This window comes from Capra hircus, chromosome 19 (genome assembly GCF_001704415.2).
Source record: "Capra hircus breed San Clemente chromosome 19, ASM170441v1, whole genome shotgun sequence".
NCBI lineage: Eukaryota > Metazoa > Chordata > Mammalia > Artiodactyla > Bovidae > Capra > Capra hircus.
Window position 1 is genome coordinate 34314019 of NC_030826.1, and position 17136 is coordinate 34331154.

Sequence of the window (17136 nt, forward strand, 5' to 3'; positions counted from 1 at the left end):
TGGCCAGCCAGCCCCCTCCCCGCTGTGAGGTGTGGTGCAGCAGGAAGGGGTCAGCGCCGCTGTGCTGCTGGCCTCCTGGAGCCCTCTGGGGGGAGGAGGCAGTTGGCGAGGGGGCTCCATGCCCATCGGTCTCCTGTAGATAGTGACTGCTTTTGCATCATTTTATCCACCACTCAACAAAAAGCAACCCCCTTTCCCCAACTCTGTCAAAATGAGGAAAAGAAAACGGGGTGGTGCTGGGATGCAGACAGCTAAGAGGGCCGGGGTCAGTCAACCACGCACTCAAGTACAAGGGGCTGGTCCAGAGGCTGGCGTCGGGGGCTCCCCAGCTGCCTGGTGCCCTGCTGGTCTTGCAGGTGGCTGCACGCTACGGATGCCAGAGAGTCTGTCTGCTGGCTTTCAGGGGAGCCAAAGGCAGCAAGGAGAGAGCCTCACCTCTCAACTCAGTCTTGTCCTCTCACCCTGTGTGCCCCACCCACTGTCACCTCCTGAGGAAGAGCAAGTACCAAAGGACTGAACTGGCAGTCAGTCCAGCATCTTCCCAGGCCTCGGGGCCTTTGCACAGCCTTTCCTCTGCTGGGAAGACCATGCTCAGGGATCTCCATGGCTCCTCTGGATCCTGGGCTGCAAGCCTTTGCTCATGTGACCTTCTCAGGTGGCTGACCCTCACCACTGTGTTTGAAATTCACATTCCATCTCTCCTACACCACCCCTACTTCTCTAAGGTAACTAGCTACAGGGCTGGCTGGCTTCCTCTTTAGAAAGAAGTTCCATGAAAGCAGGGATTTTGCCTGTTTTGTTTGCACCCATATCCCAAGCTAGGGCTTCGTGGATGACATTAGTGCTGAAGAACCCACCTGCTAATGCAGGAAACACAAGAGATGTGGGTTCCATCCCTGGGTCAGGAAGATCCCCTGGAGAAGGAAATGATAACCCAATCCAGTATCCTTGCCTGGAGAATCCCATGGGCAGAGGAGCCTGGTGGGCTACAGCCCACAGGGCTACAAAGAGTTGGACACGACTGAACAATAATTGTCGAATGTATATTGTTTAAAATGTCACATGGGACTTTCCTGCTGGTCCAGTAGTTAAGACCACCATTCTACTGCAGGGAGCACAGGGTCGATACCTGGTAGGGGAACTAAGATCTCAGATGCTGCCAGTTAATAAAACAAAATCCAATGTCTAATTGCTTAAAAATAAATACATACATAAAGTGTCATAGTATGAAAATATCCAGAACAAGGCTGGGTACAGGTACAGAGCACACTTGGGTGGGGATGAGGGGCTTGTGGCTGCACCTCCTCACTCATTTGACAAAGATCTCCCTGGGGGGTGGCAGAAAGTGAACCTGTGAAGGGCGCAGGTGAGGAGGGAGGGAAGCTGCTCCAGCTGACTGCTGCCTGTGGGATGCAGGACCCAAGGTGCCAGAGCCTCTGAGTGTTTCATAGAAGAATCTCTCATTTTAAAAAATGTGATCTGGGCAGAACAGCTAAATAGACATTTCTCCAAAGAAGACCTACAGATGGCTGACAGGCACATGGAAAGAGGCTCATCATTGCTAATTATTATAAAAATGCAAATCTAAATGACAATGAGGTATAATACCACCTCACACTTGTCAGAATGGCCATCATTTAAGAAGTCTACAAATAACAAATGCTGTAGAGGGTATGGAGGAAAGGGAACCCTCCTACACTGTCGGTGGGAATATAAATTGGTGCAGCCACTGTGGAGAATAGTATGGAGGCTGCTCAAGAAACTAAAAACAGAATTACCATACGATCCAGCAATCCCACTCCTGGGCATGTATCTGGAAAAGACGGAAACTCTAATTAAAAAAGATACATGCACCCCTATCTATGATCATAGCAGCATATTCACAACAGTCAAGACACGGAAGCAACCTAGATGTCCATTGGCAGAGGAATGGATAAAGACGGTGTGGCGAATATACACAATGGAATACTAGTCAGTCATAAAAAAGAATGAGATCATGCCATCTGCAGCAACACGGATGGACCTCGAGATCATCATTCTAAGTGAAGTCAGTCAGAAAGAGAAAGATAAATACAGCATGATATTACTTATATGTGGAATCTAAAATATGACAAAAACGAACGTATCTATGGAACAGAAACAGACTCACAGAGAAAAGACTTGTAGTTGCCAAAAGGTAAGGGTGGAATGGATGGGCAGTTTGGGATCAGCTGATGCAAACTATCACATACAGGCTGGATAAACAGAGGCCCTGCTGTGGGACACAGGGAATTGTATTCAATATCTTGTGATAAACCAGAATGAAAAAGAATCTGAAAAATAGATATATGTATAACTGAATCACTTTGCTGTAAAACAGAAATCAACACATTATAAATCAACTAGACTTCTATAAAATTTAATAAAATGTTATCAACCAAGCAAAAAAGTTTAACACCCCAGAGATCCAAGAGAACCGGGCTTCAGGCTGTATTTGCTCACAAGCTCCCTGGTGTCAGACCAAGGTAGCACTTGGCCTGGGCAATGCTGAGGGGTGCCTGATGTGAAGAGGTGGGAACAGGAGCCCCCAGAACACTCCCTGGACTCTGGGAGAAGCCCTGAGACCAGCACTATCCACTTAAGCTGTGGAGGGCAGCACTGTGAGCAGTGGGAGGCCCCATGGGACCAGAGCTCTGGGGGCTGCAAAGGCTGGTAGTAGGAGACCCAAGGCCACAGAGGTGCTTATAACCCTCCTCGGAGCCCCACCCCAGCACCGATTAGGGAGGCCCTGCCGTCTCCCCCCGCCCCACAACATTGCTGGGTCCCTGCCGGGCTCCCTAGTGGCATCATCACAGTGGTAATTACATAATTAATGGTCTAATGAGCCACTTCACCTGTGTCTGCCTTGCTGGAAAGTAGCCTGAGGAGGGCAAGGGCTTCATCTGCTGCATCCTAGGCTCTAAACCTAGAAACTGCTCCAAGTAGGTGACTTTCTAAAAAAATACTTTATTTGACTGCGCTGGGTCTTCGTTCCAACAGGCGGCATCTCTAGTTGCGGCACGCAGGATCTAGCTCCCTGACCAGGGATTGAACCAGGGCCCTCTTCATTGAGAGTGCAGAGTCTTAGCCACTGGACCACCAGGAAGTCCCAGTAGATGCCTACTAAATGCTGCCTGGACAGAGGGGCAAAAGTACATTACCTAACCCTCACCACAGCCCTAACAGTGGATGGCAGGCCTGGAGGCCAGGACACGTGCAGCAGCCAACCAGGAAGGGACGACAGAGCTTCTGCTCTGCCCTCCACAGCCCCTGGGTCACAGCCCTCAGTGCCCGTACTCACTCGCTCACCAAGCCTGTCTCTTACAGGCTGCGCAGGGGCAGAGCTGGGTGCTGAGGATCCAGAGGAAAAACCAGTGACTTCTGCCCTCCTGAGGCAATCAGACAGGCAGATGACTGTGGAGGTGTGACAACCACAAGGGGCTCTGGGGGTGGGGAAATGAGGTGGTCAAGGCCAGCTAGAAGGAGGGGGCCCACTGATGGGAGGCAGGGCTGACCAGGTGGGTGGTCCCAGTTACCACCCCTCCCAGATGGGGAGTCAGATGCCCACTGTCCACCTGGTACCACCTCCCCTGCCCTCCAGCAGTCCTTCACAGTCACCTGCCATTTATAGCTGCTGCCTGCTCACTGCTCCCAGGGAAGGGCCACTCTCCCCACTCTGTGGGGCCCATTGGTCTACAAAGCTGGAGTGGGGTCTCCCGGCTTGTTTCTGACCAGGGCGCCAGCATCCCCCTCTACTGCACCGCCAGCAAGGCCAGCTGCTGTGAGCAGTGAGCCACCAGAAGCCTTCCAGGTCAAGCCACCTCCTCGTTTTGCAGAGGGTTAGTGGAAGCCGTCTAGGGCTAGACAGGGGCCGTGACTTGTCCAGGAGGTCCCTCTGGGCTGAGAGACCTCTACAGATCGTTGCTCCAGAATGCCCAGCGACCAGAAAACCAACTTGGAGCTGGAGGCCAGAAGTGGGGGTCCAGACCCTTCTTTTGGACATCCAGCATCCCAGGGGTCCTAGAACACCCCCTCCTTTCCCCGGCCTGGGCAGGAACCTCCCATCCCTTCCTTGCCTGACACCCCCTCTCCGCTGCATCCTGACAGCCCCTCCCGGCGCGGTTCCACCTGGGGAAGCCGGGAAGTGGCGCCCCTCCCTCCCCCAGCCCCAGGGGAGGAAGCCGCCTGTCAGGCCGCCGCGGCGTGTCAAATCCTCTTGCTGCCTAATTGTGAGACGGCGGCGTTTAAAGAAACGCTTTTCTGGCCGCCTGCCACACCGCAAACTGCTTGGTATAATTTTATTATTAAGGAGAGAGAAAAAGAGGGAGGGGGTGGAGAGAGAGAGAGAGAGAAAGGGAGTGAGAGAAGGAAATTGCTTAGTCCGAGTCAGCTGGTGGAGTATTCTCAACGTGAACGCGGCCCGGCTTTCCAGTTGGCAAGCTGACTTCGTTAATTGCGCATTCAGTCTCTACTTAGGGTAATTGAAACGAAGCGGGGCCCGGGTCTGACAATTAGGGTCTGCGAATAGGCCGTTAACCCTTCCGCCCCCGCCCCCGGCTCCCACGCAGCCCTGGGGGCGGCGACTGAGCGCCCCAGCGTCGGCAGGGTTAACGCGGCGCGGGCACCGGCCGAGCGGGGGATGGGGCGAGGATGGGGGGCGTGCGGGGGCGCTTGCTGCCTCGTCGCCCCCCCCTCCCCCCGCAACAGATGTTTCAGGCGTGTAAGACAAAGGCAGAGCTCCTGCCGCTGCCGGAGAAAATCCGCAGGACTCCCTCAGGGGCAGGTAAAATTTCACCTTCTATTTGTGTTCCCCCGCCCGCCCGCCCCCGCCCGATTTCCCGGCCTCTGCGCCAATCCGGAAAGCGCCACCAAAGACGCCGGGCCGCCGTCTCCGCCGCCCAACCCGCTGACCCCAGCAAGGTCGCGGCGACCTCGGGCTCCGCCAGCCGCGCGCCGGCCCCTCCTGGGGCGCCCCGGCCGCAGTCCCGCGATCGCAGGCGCCGGGAGCAAGGAAGGGGCGCTTTTCTCGCCACGAGGCGGAGGCGGCGGAGACACCGGGCGCCTCCCTCCGGCCGGCGCTGGGACCCCGGGGGCTGCGCCCCCCCGGCCCCCATCATTCATCTCCCTGATTCCCGCTGTAGCCGCCCTCGGAAGTCAGCCGAGTGAAGCAGCTGTTCCTTGCACACTCCACTTGACCAAAGATGATGATAAATGAGGCCCGGGCTGCGTCGGGAACGCGGCGGCGGCGGCCGCGAGGGGCGCGCAGGGCGGGGCGTACAGCCCGAACCCCCTCCCAGCGCCCCGGGAAGGGCGAGGACGCTAAGGACAGAAGCCGACGGCCGCAATCAAAGGCCCACACTCCCCTCTCGGCGCTCCGCGCCGCCTCGATGCGGGCGGAGAGGAGCCAGGCAGAGGAGCGCCCCCAACACCGAGGCCTACGTGAAGACCCCCTCCTCGCGGCGGCACGGCCCTCCCTCCGCATCCCGGGCCCGAGTGCCTTGGTCCCCACCGTGCCCTCGCCCGCGCCTCAAACCTATTAACGCTCGTAAATAATGAATAATGGAGCGAAGCTTCCCTCCGCCGCCAGCTGCGCCCGGTCCCGGGGAGGGGGCGCCCCGGCCGGGCGCGGGGGCCCGGGCGCACGGCCCCGCACACGTGCAGCCGCGGCGCGCAGGCGGGCACCCCGCCCGCCGAGGAGGGGGAATCCCGCTCTGCCCTCCCCAACGCCACCTCCCCTGGAGTCCTCTGGCACCGAACGAGGCGAGAGCGCGCGCGAGCTTCCCAGCCGGAGAGGGTTATTTTTAACCTGCCCCCCTTTCCTTCCCAGCCTCTCGGGTTTGCGCGCCCGTCCGCCTCCCCCCCCCCCCACGCCCAAGCAGCCGAGGACGCAGGCTCCTCACCTCGCTCAGCGCCTCCGGACTCTGAGCGCCTCCCCCGGCCCGCGGCCCCCGCCCCTGCACGGGCATCGCGCGGCTAAATCTCAGCCTGGAAAGGACCGATTAGGAGCCGCGTGCCTTTCTGCGAAATATTGGAACCGGCTGGGCTGGGGGCGGGGAGCCCGGCGCGCTCGTCCCCTCGCCTCCCTCCGCGCTCGCTCAGCTCTCCCTCTGCAGACGCGGGGCGGCCAAGTCAGGGCGCCTAGACCCCCTCTGGATTTCGTCCTTCTCTCCTCAACGCCCACCCTTCTTCAATCATCGACGAAGCTGGAGCTTCTAACACGCGGACCCTCCGGCAGCGGCGGCGCCAAGTGGGGCGCTGCCTCCCCCATTTCCAGCCTCCTCCCTAAGCCGCTCCAAACACACACACCATTTACACAGCAGCGGCCTTGCACACCGGCGACTTCAAGGCGGACCGCCAGGCCGGGCCTGGGGCGCGGGGCGGGGTGGGGGGGGCCGCGCTCCTCCCCCAGCCTCCCCCTTCCTCCCGGCCCCTTCCCCAGCAGGCCCAGCAGACAAGACCCCCGCCCCCTTCCTCAGAGGCCTGAGGCACAGGAAGTCCACGTCCACTCCCATTACCCTGCTCGCCAAAAGGCCACCCACCCAAACCCCAGCCTGTCCTTCGCCCCAGAGAGGGGGGCGGCTAAGGATAGGGCTGGACCCAGAAACCCCTGGGGGCTTCGGCTGGATCAGTCACTTGACATTTTCCAGACTGCTCAGGCATCGACCCCCTGACCACCTCCCTCCTGAAGGGGGGGCGGGGGGCGAGAGAAAACGGCTGCAGAGCCTCCAGGGGTGGGGGGTAGACTGGAGGTCTGGCCTGCTGGGAAGGGGGAAAAGGGCCTTCCCGCCGGGAGTGCTGGCCCAGTAGCAGCAAACTACAGGGCATATTTGGGAACTGGGGCCAGATTTCTCTCCCAGGACTAGCTGAATGGGGCGGGGTGGGGGGGGGGGGCAAGCAGGCGAGGCTCCCACCCTAGGGTAGCAGCCTCTGACCAAAATTACTGCAGAGGTAAGAAGCCTGGCCGGTTGGAGCTGGGGTGGAATACAGATGTGAGAACAGCTGGTCTGCTGACACCCTTGGGCCATCTGCGAGGCCCAGCCTGGCCTGGACAGGAGGAGGTTTGAGGACAGAGCAGGGATCCCCTGGGCACACACACAGCCTAGCAGGGCAAAGGGGGGTTGTCACGGGGCTTCTCTCCTCAACCAGCCTGGATACAGAGCCTGGGGCCTCCCCAGGTCTTGAAAATTCTCAGTAACCCTCAGACCCCGGAAGCAGGTATAACAGCAGGACAGCGTGTCGGTCCCCTCCTAGGGCCTTGGCAGATCATACTGCTGACCCTCAAGCTGCCATCTGGAAGGTGATGTAACCTCTCGTTTCACAGATGGGGAAACTGAGCCCTGGAGTGGGGGATGGGGAGAGGGCTCCTAGCTCCTCCCACCCCAGCTTGTAGGAGGAGTCCTCCCATTCTAGGGCCAAAGATGACAGGGAGGCCCTGGTTTGCTCCTTTGAAAATGTCAGAAAACTGTTTTTCTTGGGAGAAAAAAAGGGCAGGGGCTTGGTGTGGTGAAGAGCTGGAGAGAAATCACACCGTCCACCAACTACCCCATCCATCTCCTCCCCTCAAGCCCCTCCCAACCCCTTCAGACCCAGCCACCCTGGGGATGGGGGTCTTACTGAGGGTCCCAGGAGGAACCTCATGTGCAGCCCAGATGTGAATGTCACAAGCTCTTCACACGTATCTGGCTGTGTAGGACAAACCACAACTTCACATAGGGCCTGGCAGTTTTGCATCACCCAAACAACAGGCAGCTCCTATTTTGATATGAGAGGGAGTCTCCATCTCAAGGCTGGATTCTGGATTGGGGGGACTCTGCCAGATGAACAGCTGGGGCCACCCTGTGCTCCGGGCTCCCCTGCTGCCCCTCTGCTGGGAAGGGAGCTTCCATTTCTGGGCAAGGCTTGGATGGATGAGCTGCTGCCCCCTCTGCCCCCCACTCCTGGCTCTCCCCAAAACCAGGTGGATCCTGGGCAGCCCCCCTAAACACGTTGCCTGGTGACCAGAAGCACTGGCTTTTGGGGAATGCACTGCCAGCTCAAATCCGGAGGCAACCTGGGACCACTCTCCTCAGGATGGAAAATATTTGCCTTTGGTTTTCAGCTGCTGCTTTGTCCTGGCTGACTTTCCTCTCCTCCATGCAGCCGTGAGACGTGGAGGTGCTGGGGTGGGGGGGCGCAACCAGGGGGAGGGCAGCTGTCTGAGTCCAGCATCCAGCTGTTCTGAACAGCACTCTGTTTCTCTCCCAGGACGGACAGGATACTTTCTGCCCATTCTCTGTGCTCGTAGCTGAAAGCGTGTTTCTTTCTCCCCAGGCCTGGCCCTCAGGCCTCCCCTCCAACTAAACCAGATCTCCCGGCCTGTCCCAGATTCCCATCACTCGGTGTCTGGGGGAAGCGCCTCTCTCAGTTGTTCGCAGTGAACTCAGCCCGACCCCAGGGAGCCTGTTCTGGAAAGTTGCGGGAGAATCTTTGCTGGCCAGCTCTGTGCTGACCACAGGGAGAGGGCAGTCTTCTCCCAAGACAGGAGCTCCAGAGATGTCAGAGTCACATCCGCCAGTTGTGGGGGCTCGCTGGTGGCTCTGGAGCACTGGGAGTTGTCACCTGGCCCAACTCGGTCCCCATCTTGTAAAGACCTGGGCTCTGATGCCACACAGCTCTGCACACCATGCTGGGTGACCTTGGGCCGCTCACTTCACCTCTCTGAGCCTCATGCTCCCCAGCTGAAGCCTGCGCGTTCCCTGACATGCCAACATGGGTCTGTGAGACTGGTGGAGATACCGTGCTTGGTGCCTGGTGGAGGCAGCACAAGTGGCAGCGGTTTCCAGCGCTGCCCATGGGGCGAGAGCCAGACCCTGCACTGCCTCTGCCTCCCAGGGAGCTAAGGGTGGGACAGAGCAGGTCCTCAGGAAGGGGTCAGGGCCGGGCGCTGGGACCCAGGGTTAAGGTCTGTGCTGAGACGTGTCCCGACCCCCACAGCAGATGAGCCGTCCTCTTGGCTGGAGTGCCGCTGTTGTGCGTGAGCTGGGTGGAGGGCAGAGTCTGGGTTTCTGTGACTCTTAACGAGCTCCCAGGTGAGGCTGCCTGCTGGCCTGGGGGCTGCAGAGGGCAGCAAGCTCTCAGCCCCTGGAGGAGGCTGGGCTCGGCGAGGGCCTCTGAGTCCTGTCCTGTCCAAGGAGGGCTGTCCAGGACCTGGCGCTAGCCTGTGGCTCCATGTTCCTGAGCCGTCTGTCTCAGAGCCGGGGTCCTGCAACTCTGCCCCCCGCCCCCCAGACTCTGCACCCAGCCCTGCTTCCTGGCAGCACTGAAGGGCAGCTCATGCTGCTGAACCCACGGTCACTTCAGGTCCAGGCCTCCTGGGCCTCAGTGTCCCTGTCAGGGCAGTGGGAAACTGGGCTAAACTCATCCCCCCTTTCCATTGATGGTTCCAAACCTTCTCCCCTTCCCTGACCCCTTCCAAGGGGCAACAGATTCAGACCCTAGCACCAACCCCAGGAGCTGTAGACCTGGGGTGGGTACAGGGCTCACCCAGACCATCCTCACCACCTCATGTGCCCGGCGCTGCCCTAGTAAGCACTTTCACAACAAACTTCATCTTCATGCCAGTCCCACGAGTGGGTCCCATGACCACCCTTGCTTCACAGATGACAGGGCTGAGCCCAGAGACTTGACGCCCGGGGCCACACCCTGGAGGAGGGGCTGGGGCGGACCTGGGTTCTCTCAGGCCGGCTTGGCCCCTAGGCGTGCCAGACCACGGAGGATTCCTCTGGGGAAACCACTCGTTTTGGCCCCTCCAGTGCTGGTGTGGATATGATGCCTGTCTCTCCCTGGCCGGCAGCAAGCCCCGGTCGAGTTACGGAGGTGGGGTAAGCCGGTGCAGCCACTGAGAGAGCTCTTTGGTAAATAGGAACCAGCAGTGCCTCTGACCTGGCCCAGCCAGGCCCAGAGCGGTCTGCAGAACATGAGCTGCAGTGTCGTGTGCAGAAGCCAAAGCCAGGAGATCCTACGTGTGTCCCCATGAGGGGCTGAGGGACACACATGTGTGGAGGTCTGTACCGTGGATGCGGGCTTCATGTGTGGATAGGGTGCAGCCTGTAGGTTGGTGAGCAAACCACAGTGTGGACAGTGCGCAGAGAGGCCCCACCTGTATAAAAGAGGAGGGGTACTTGATTTTTCTGTTTTCACCATGAGCCTGTGATACGCACTTAAGATTTTAAGCTTACACGGTGGATAAATACCTACCCTCCAGGCTGGCTCTGAAGATGGCTGGAGAGTGCGCCCCATGCCGGGCTCCCGTCTGGCCCGGCGGTTTTCCAGTTGCCAGGCTACAGCAGGCAGTGGCCATCAGCAGGAGGGACAAGCCCAGCTGCCAAGAGGAGGCAGCCTCACTGAGTCCTGCAACAGGCAGCACGGCGATCATGCATCATCTTACCGATGAGAAAACAGGCCTGAACCCCCACAGAGGCCATGACCTCGCTTCTGGGTGCACCACCTTGGGGGCAGCTGCCACGGCCAGGGCCCCTGATGAACGGGGCCTGGGGCTCACAGGGATGGCTCCTGGTCTGTGGGACACCGAACTTCTTACTCCATTTCTACCAGCACTTTGCTCCCCTCCAATCGCCAAAACAAAGGCAACACTCGTGATAAGGGCAGAGGCGTCTCTGGCTCCCAGGGGCTGTGAGGGCGCGGCTGACCGTCTGGGAATGCTGGGCTGAGTCCCAGCTGGGCCGCCTGCGAGCCCTGGGGCTGGGCCTCGGTACCTCAGTCGTGAACAGGCATGGGGGTCAGTCCCTGGAGGGCAGCGTGTCTAGGGACAGTGCCTGGCAGAGCAGAGCCCAATAAGCAAGTTGTTATTTCTAAGAGGAAAACATTTGTATGATTTTTTATAATAGAGGGCAAGTTCGGGAAAATCCTTGACCAGTCCTAGTGCTGGCTGAGGAGTGGGGTCAGGAAGCTGGGAGCTGTCTAGGGTGGCAGGAACCGGGCTCTGGCCTCAGGAGCAGCTGGTGCCTGCCTGGGTGGGCGGCCATGCTGTCTCAGCAGGCAGTGGCCAGAGTGAGGCCTGGCTGTCTGAGTTCTCAAGCTGGCACTTTGGGTAAAAGAGACTTGGCTGGCTGGCTGGAGGCCTCTGCAGGCCCGGGCCTGTGGAAAGAGGACTCAGAAAGGCCCCTCTGTCCGCCTGGCTCTGGGCTGCTCTTTTCCAGACCAGAGCCTCCTGTGTCTGGAAAGAGCATCGAATACCCATAGGCTGCTACTGACTCGCCGTGTGACCTCGGGTGAGCGCCGCCCGCACCCGCGCACGCCACCCCCCCCCCCCCCGCCACCTCTCTGGGCCTCTATGTCCTCACCCAGGAGACTGGGCCCACCTCACGGGGTTGAGCAAGAGCCAATGAGAACATGGACAGAAAAGTGCTTTGTCATCCTCACCCTCGTAGCTGCTTCTCACACGATGCTTACGTGTGCAGAGCCCTGTTCTAAGAAGCACTCTACGTATTTTAACTCCTCTTACCGATGATGCGACAGAGGCTCAGAGAGATTAGGGCACTTGTCCAGAGCTGCACAGCTTGTGGGGACCAGAAGCACCACGATAGCAAAGTGCTGTGAGGCCTGATTTTATTATAGTTCAAGGCTGTGGGTTGGGTCAAGGATGGCCAGGCTGCACACTTCCCAAGGCAGCTTTGGCTAGTCCGGGAGGGCGGGCGGGGCAGATAGGGCCCTAATCACACCTGAGCAGGAACTCAGGCTCAGAGGAGGCTTCCCGGAGGCCTCCCTGGGTCAGCGTGGCAGGAGGCCTTGGGGGCCGTGGTGAGGGTCTGGAAGTGTCAGGCAGGAGCACCGACTCAGCAGCAGGTTCCAAACACTGATGGGGAGAAGCAGGGACAGCTTCGGGGTTCCCCAGAGCCCACACTTCCAACCCACCAGGCGACACCACCTCCAGTACATCCACCAGCTCGTCCCCAGTGGCTGCAGGGTCAACACCCTTGTGTGACAGATTGCACATCTGAGGCCCAGCAAGGGCAGGGGTTGACACAGCACAGGGGCTTGGAACCGCTTCCCCCGGCTCCCATCTCTGGCCTCCTTCCTCATGCCTACAGGCCTGCACCAGCCTCGTCCCCATCCCTGTCCCACTGCAGGGACTGTCTGACACCGAGGGGGTGGTGGTCTCCCTCCAGTTAAGACCTCCTTGGCACTGCTATCTCAGTATGGATGGATGAAGCTTCCAGCACAGCGAGGACAGGCCCCTGGAGACGTGGAAGGGCCTGAGATTCCCATGGGAAAAGGTTGGCTCCAGCAGAGGCCCCTGCAAGCCGGCTTTGATGGTGGATAAGCCCCAGCTGGCTCCTCAGGCAAACTTGATCCTAGTGAACTGGACAGGCCCGCAGGTCCACGCGACACCCCCACAGCCCCAGAGCTCCCAGCAGTTCCCTCCATCTGCAGAGCCAGCGTGAGGAAGGTTTTGTCCTCCAAACACCCTGTATTTAAAGATCACCGTGTGTTCCCTCTCACAGGTGCAAAAGGAAAGCTAATTAGGCCTTTGATGGACGTGAGCAAGCCAGGGGTCATGGGCCTTGTGTTTGTCGAATGACTGAGTGAGTGAATGAATGGATGGATGGGTGGGTGGGCAGACAGGCAGCAGGTGGAATTCCAACCCCAAGCAATGCCATTGCTACCTTTTTTTAGCCTGAGCGAAATAAGACTTCCTCAAGGCTTTAAAGAACATGGCAGGCAGGGACTTCCTTGGTGGTCCAGTGGTTAAGAATTCACCTGCCAGTGCAGGGGACACGTATTCTATCCCTCATCCAGGAAGATGCCACATGCCGCAACTAAGACCGGGCGCAGTCCAAGAAGAAAAAGAAGAACATGGCGGGCAATTTCCAGGGTCCTAGGGACCCCCTGCAACCACCCCTGTCATGACACCTGGGCCCAGAAGTGGAGGGGCACGGGGAGGGGTGCTGGACCCCAGCTGCACCTTGCTGTGTGGGTCATCCCAGGGCCTCCAGAGCTCATCAAGAAGCCCCCTTTCCTGGGCCCTGTCCCTGCGCTTGGGGCTCCCAGCATCCCCTGACCCACAAGTGTGCCCAGGGTCCCTGGGGACCTCTTGCTGGGGACCCAGAAGGCAGGTGAGGAGGAGGGCTGCATGCCTGCTGAGCCCGCCCAGCAGCTCTGCAGAGCTGGGGAGAGCAGGATGCTTGTCATCCACGGGGACACGGGGACGGTTTAAGGTGAAATTTAAGCCCATTAGTGCCTGGCTAATGACATCAGCAGCGATAGTGAGAATGAAGATGGCAGGGTGTGCGAGCACCATAAATTGTGGGGCCGGCGCCCGCCTCTGTCCTTGGGCCTGAGTCCCACCCCCCACCCCCAGCCCCTGGCGGCCCCCCCAACCCCCGCCCCGGCCCAGCCCCCAGGGTCAGCGTGTGGCCGGGCCTTAGCCAGAGCGTGAGAAGAGCTGGGCTAGGGAGCTGAGCGTGCAGGCAGCATCTCCCTAATCTCCCTCCTTTGATAACTTCTGTCTTTCCGTGCATACGCAAGAACCTAGCTCAGCCGCCAGCATCTCTTCCCGGGCTGAGCCGTCGCCCTGCAGCTAATGCCTGACAGCTCTGTTTATGTCTCCCCATAATTCTCCAGTTTTATGTTTTTTTTTCGGGGCCATTAAGCTCCCAGCCACAAGCTCCTTCCCCTGCCCCCGCCTGTCTTTGTCCTTGAGGCCTGGCCGCCCCACCGCCCTGTGGGAGAAGGGCTGCCCTCCCCCAGCAGGTGGACGGAGGGCTGAGTGCTCACTCTGGACATCCCTGTCCCAGTCCTGTGGCTTCTCATCACAGGGCTCGTCCCGCCCATCCCCAGGGACACAGGACACCAGGGTGCCAGGGAGCCTGGTGAGGCCCAGTCTCCCTCAGACTCTGGCTTCCTTTCCTGAGTGGGCTCTGCTCTTCCCCCAGCCTCGGCCACTCCTGAGGGCAAAGTCCCCTGCCTCAACCCCCCTCTGCAGCTCCACATCCCCAGATTCAGCGCGCCCATGTCACCCCGAGGCCCCCCTCCGTACACACCTCATCCTCTGCCCCGTCTCCTCATGGTCCATCTGTGAGGAGGCCCCTCAGAGTCCTCAGGGCCCCCCTCCTGTCCCCACGACCACAGCCCAGGTCTGGCCACGGGTCAGACTGGGTTCCCAGTTCCCAGCCTCCCTACCACATGGCCTCTCACAAGCTCAGCCCCAGGCACTCCCTTGCTCTACAGCCTTCACTGGCTCCCCATTACTTAGTCCCCGTCCTCAGTGTGCCACTCCCACTGCCCTGGCCTCCTGCATGAGACCAGCGGGGGATGACCCTCGCCAGGCCCGCTCAGCCCTCCCAGGGCGTCCACCCCCACTTCCACAGGCCAAACCCAGGGCAGGAGGACTTCCTCAGCAAGAAGCAGCCCTTCCCTTGCCTCTGGGTGCCCACAATGCCCTCACGTGGCCCCTGTGGGTCATGGAGTCCCTGGTTGCCGCAGTTCGGACGCCTGGCTCCCTGAGTGCCTGGGGCAGGCAGCTGCCACTCAAGAGCCGGCTTCCCCCACCGCTGTGAGGGCAGTGCCCCAGGGCCCACGCAAGGCCAGGTCTCCTCAAAGAGGCCAACTCGGGATGCCAGAAAGCAGAGCCTTCCAGACCCCCTTCTCCTGCCCTCCAGGAGTGACAGAGAGGAAGGGGTGGCCCCCCAGCCCCCTGCTTGATGCCCTGTCCGCCTCCTGAGGTAGAGCCACTCCTCCTGGGCCCTCTAACTTCCACTTTCCTTTCAGCTGAATTGCCTTTGCAACCAAAGGCCTCCTGCCCAACCTGCCCCTTCCCTGCACCTGCGGGCACCGAGGCGCCGCCCCTCCCTGGGTGGGTGCTTTGGGACGTTTGAGCCTGCATCCCGAGGTGGGGGAGTCGCATCCCCGGGGCGTGGGTGCTGATGTTGCAGCCCATCCTCCTCTTCACAGGCGCTCGGCTCGGTTTCAGTTGATTCTGACCTTGTTGTTCTGCATCCCCCGGGGTGTCTGGCCACAGCTTGGTAGGTCCCCCAACCCACCCACCTCCCACCTCCCACCAAGACTTCCTGCCCTTGGCAGGTTCCACGGCCATGTGGGCAGCCCCTGGCCCGCCTTTCCCTCACACACAGCCCTGGAGCACGGCGCGGGGTGCTGGCCCAGGCCATCCTATGCTCTGCTCCCTACAATCCTGTTGTTAAGAGTAGGGCAAGCTTCATAATTTGAGGGACCCAGTGCAAGATGAAAAATCCAGTTCCAGCTCAAAAAGCAACAGAGCCACACAAGAGCAAGTGCAGGGTATTCTGAACACAAGCCCACAAAGCCAGCCCGAGGAGGTGAGCTGGCCAGCCGCCTCTCCCGCAGCATGAAGACCAGGGTCTGACCCGCTGGTCACGCCTGTAAGGATGGCTCCTATCGACTGCGCACTTGCTTTGTGTTGAGAGCAATGAACCTGTTAAGTCAGCAGACCACCAGACTCCACGGCTCACGGGGGTTCAGGGAGGTGTGATCTGCCCAGGACCCCTCTCCGAAAGTACGATGAACTCTGCTCTGAGGAGGAGGCTCCCAACTGAACCCGTGCTGATGAACCACTAAGACTCCCCATGTCAGCTCTGAGTGGAGCCCAAGAAACCACAGTAACCTCTCCCTATGTGCAGAGATGCGGAAGCGAAGGCTCCAAGAGGGTGTCCAACTCCTGCAAGGTCACACAGCATGGTACGACCCCAGATCCCAGCCTCAGCAGCCCTGTTTCCAAAGACCCAGGCAGACACTCATGGACTGGTGCACAAGGAACTGGGCGGGATGCGTAAGCTAGGGGGGCACACACAGATGCCGCACTGGAGGGCCGGGCAGTGACATCTGTTCTCTCTGCATTCTTGGTTATTTTCTGTATTTTCTCCAGCAAGCTGAGATTTTTGAAATGATCAACAGCTCACAGTTTTGGGAATGAACGAGGAACAGAGATTTGTGGAACCGAGTCCTGTTAATGGAGATACTGTGGATACAGAGCGGGGTTTACTTGCTTCCTAAGGCCCAAAGCTTTCGGGCCCCTGGTGTCTGGGTCTCCTTCCCTTCGTCACTGAGGGTTTAGAGGGCTCATGGAAGCTGGTGGGGCCTGGGCTGTCCCTGGGACGACCCCGCCTGGTTCTCTGGGGACGCCTGAGTGCTCAGGAAGCCATAGGCCCTGAGGAGGGTGCTCACGGCAAGTCTTGGCATCCCCTTGGCCAGTCAGGAAGCAGGGCTGATATCCACTGGACTACTGTCCTGCTGGACCCCTACTCCAGATCTTGCTGGTCCCAACCTTTCCCTGAGGGGTCCCCCACATTCCTGAGGCCCCCCCAAACATGCCCTACCCTGCACTCCTGCTCACAGCCCAGTGGATCCTAGCCACCCCAATACCCACAAGATCAGGCTCCACTCCAGCCCCTAGCCACCCTTTCTGGCCTCATCATCTGGTGCTGGACGCTGCCTCCAGGCCTCTGAAGCCCCCTCCTCAGCCCGGAGCAGGGGTTGTACCCAGTTCCCTGCCACGTGGTAGCTGCACAGCGGGATCAGGACCACACCAAAGCAGGTCACCCCCGCCACCCTACCTGGCCCAGAGTGGTGCCCAGGGATCCACCTGGGCCCTGCCTGCCCCCGGGAGGCGGGACTGGACCAGGGTCCCTCCCACCCATGTGGATGCCAGGCCTCCTGCAGACAGCTCTGGGCCGCCTCCTGCCCTGAGAGCCCCCGGGTCTCAGGCTGAGAAGAGCTGACAGCTCCTTAATAAAAGCTGCCACAGACGCGCCTGAGTGACATCGTGGCGGCCGACGAGAGGCAGCCCACATCAAAGCCCCATTTTTCTTCTTCCTGTGCGGCACTGAGACGGTTTCATAGAGAGCCCCACGTGCATCTGCAACAAAGATGCTTCTTCTCACGACTGGCCATGGCCCCAGCCTCCCCAGATGCCCCGCCGGCGCCTGGCATGCTTCCCTGAGAGTGTGGGTTTCAGGGAGCACCCTGTGCTGAGCTCACCCGGACATGGGGCCAGGGGCGGCCAGTCACAGGAACAGGCACACTGTGTCTGTTAAAACAAAAACTGACACCAGCCGACCCTGAAGGGCTCGGGCCCACAGGCCC

The 17136-nt window shown here is 59.8% G+C and overlaps 1 protein-coding gene across 4 annotated transcripts in view; it reads right to left on the reverse strand.

The window, feature by feature from the left end:
• RAI1 (retinoic acid induced 1) overlaps window positions 1-17136 on the reverse strand; it is a 104329-nt gene that overhangs the window by 17614 nt on the left and 69579 nt on the right. Inside the window, exon 1 of one of the 4 annotated variants that reach the window (XM_018064789.1) lies at window positions 10255-10332. The exons of 2 other annotated variants lie outside the window; for them this stretch is intronic. The gene's annotated coding sequence lies outside the window, so the exon portion shown is untranslated. One more of the 4 variants, XM_018064787.1, reaches the window with a different exon arrangement.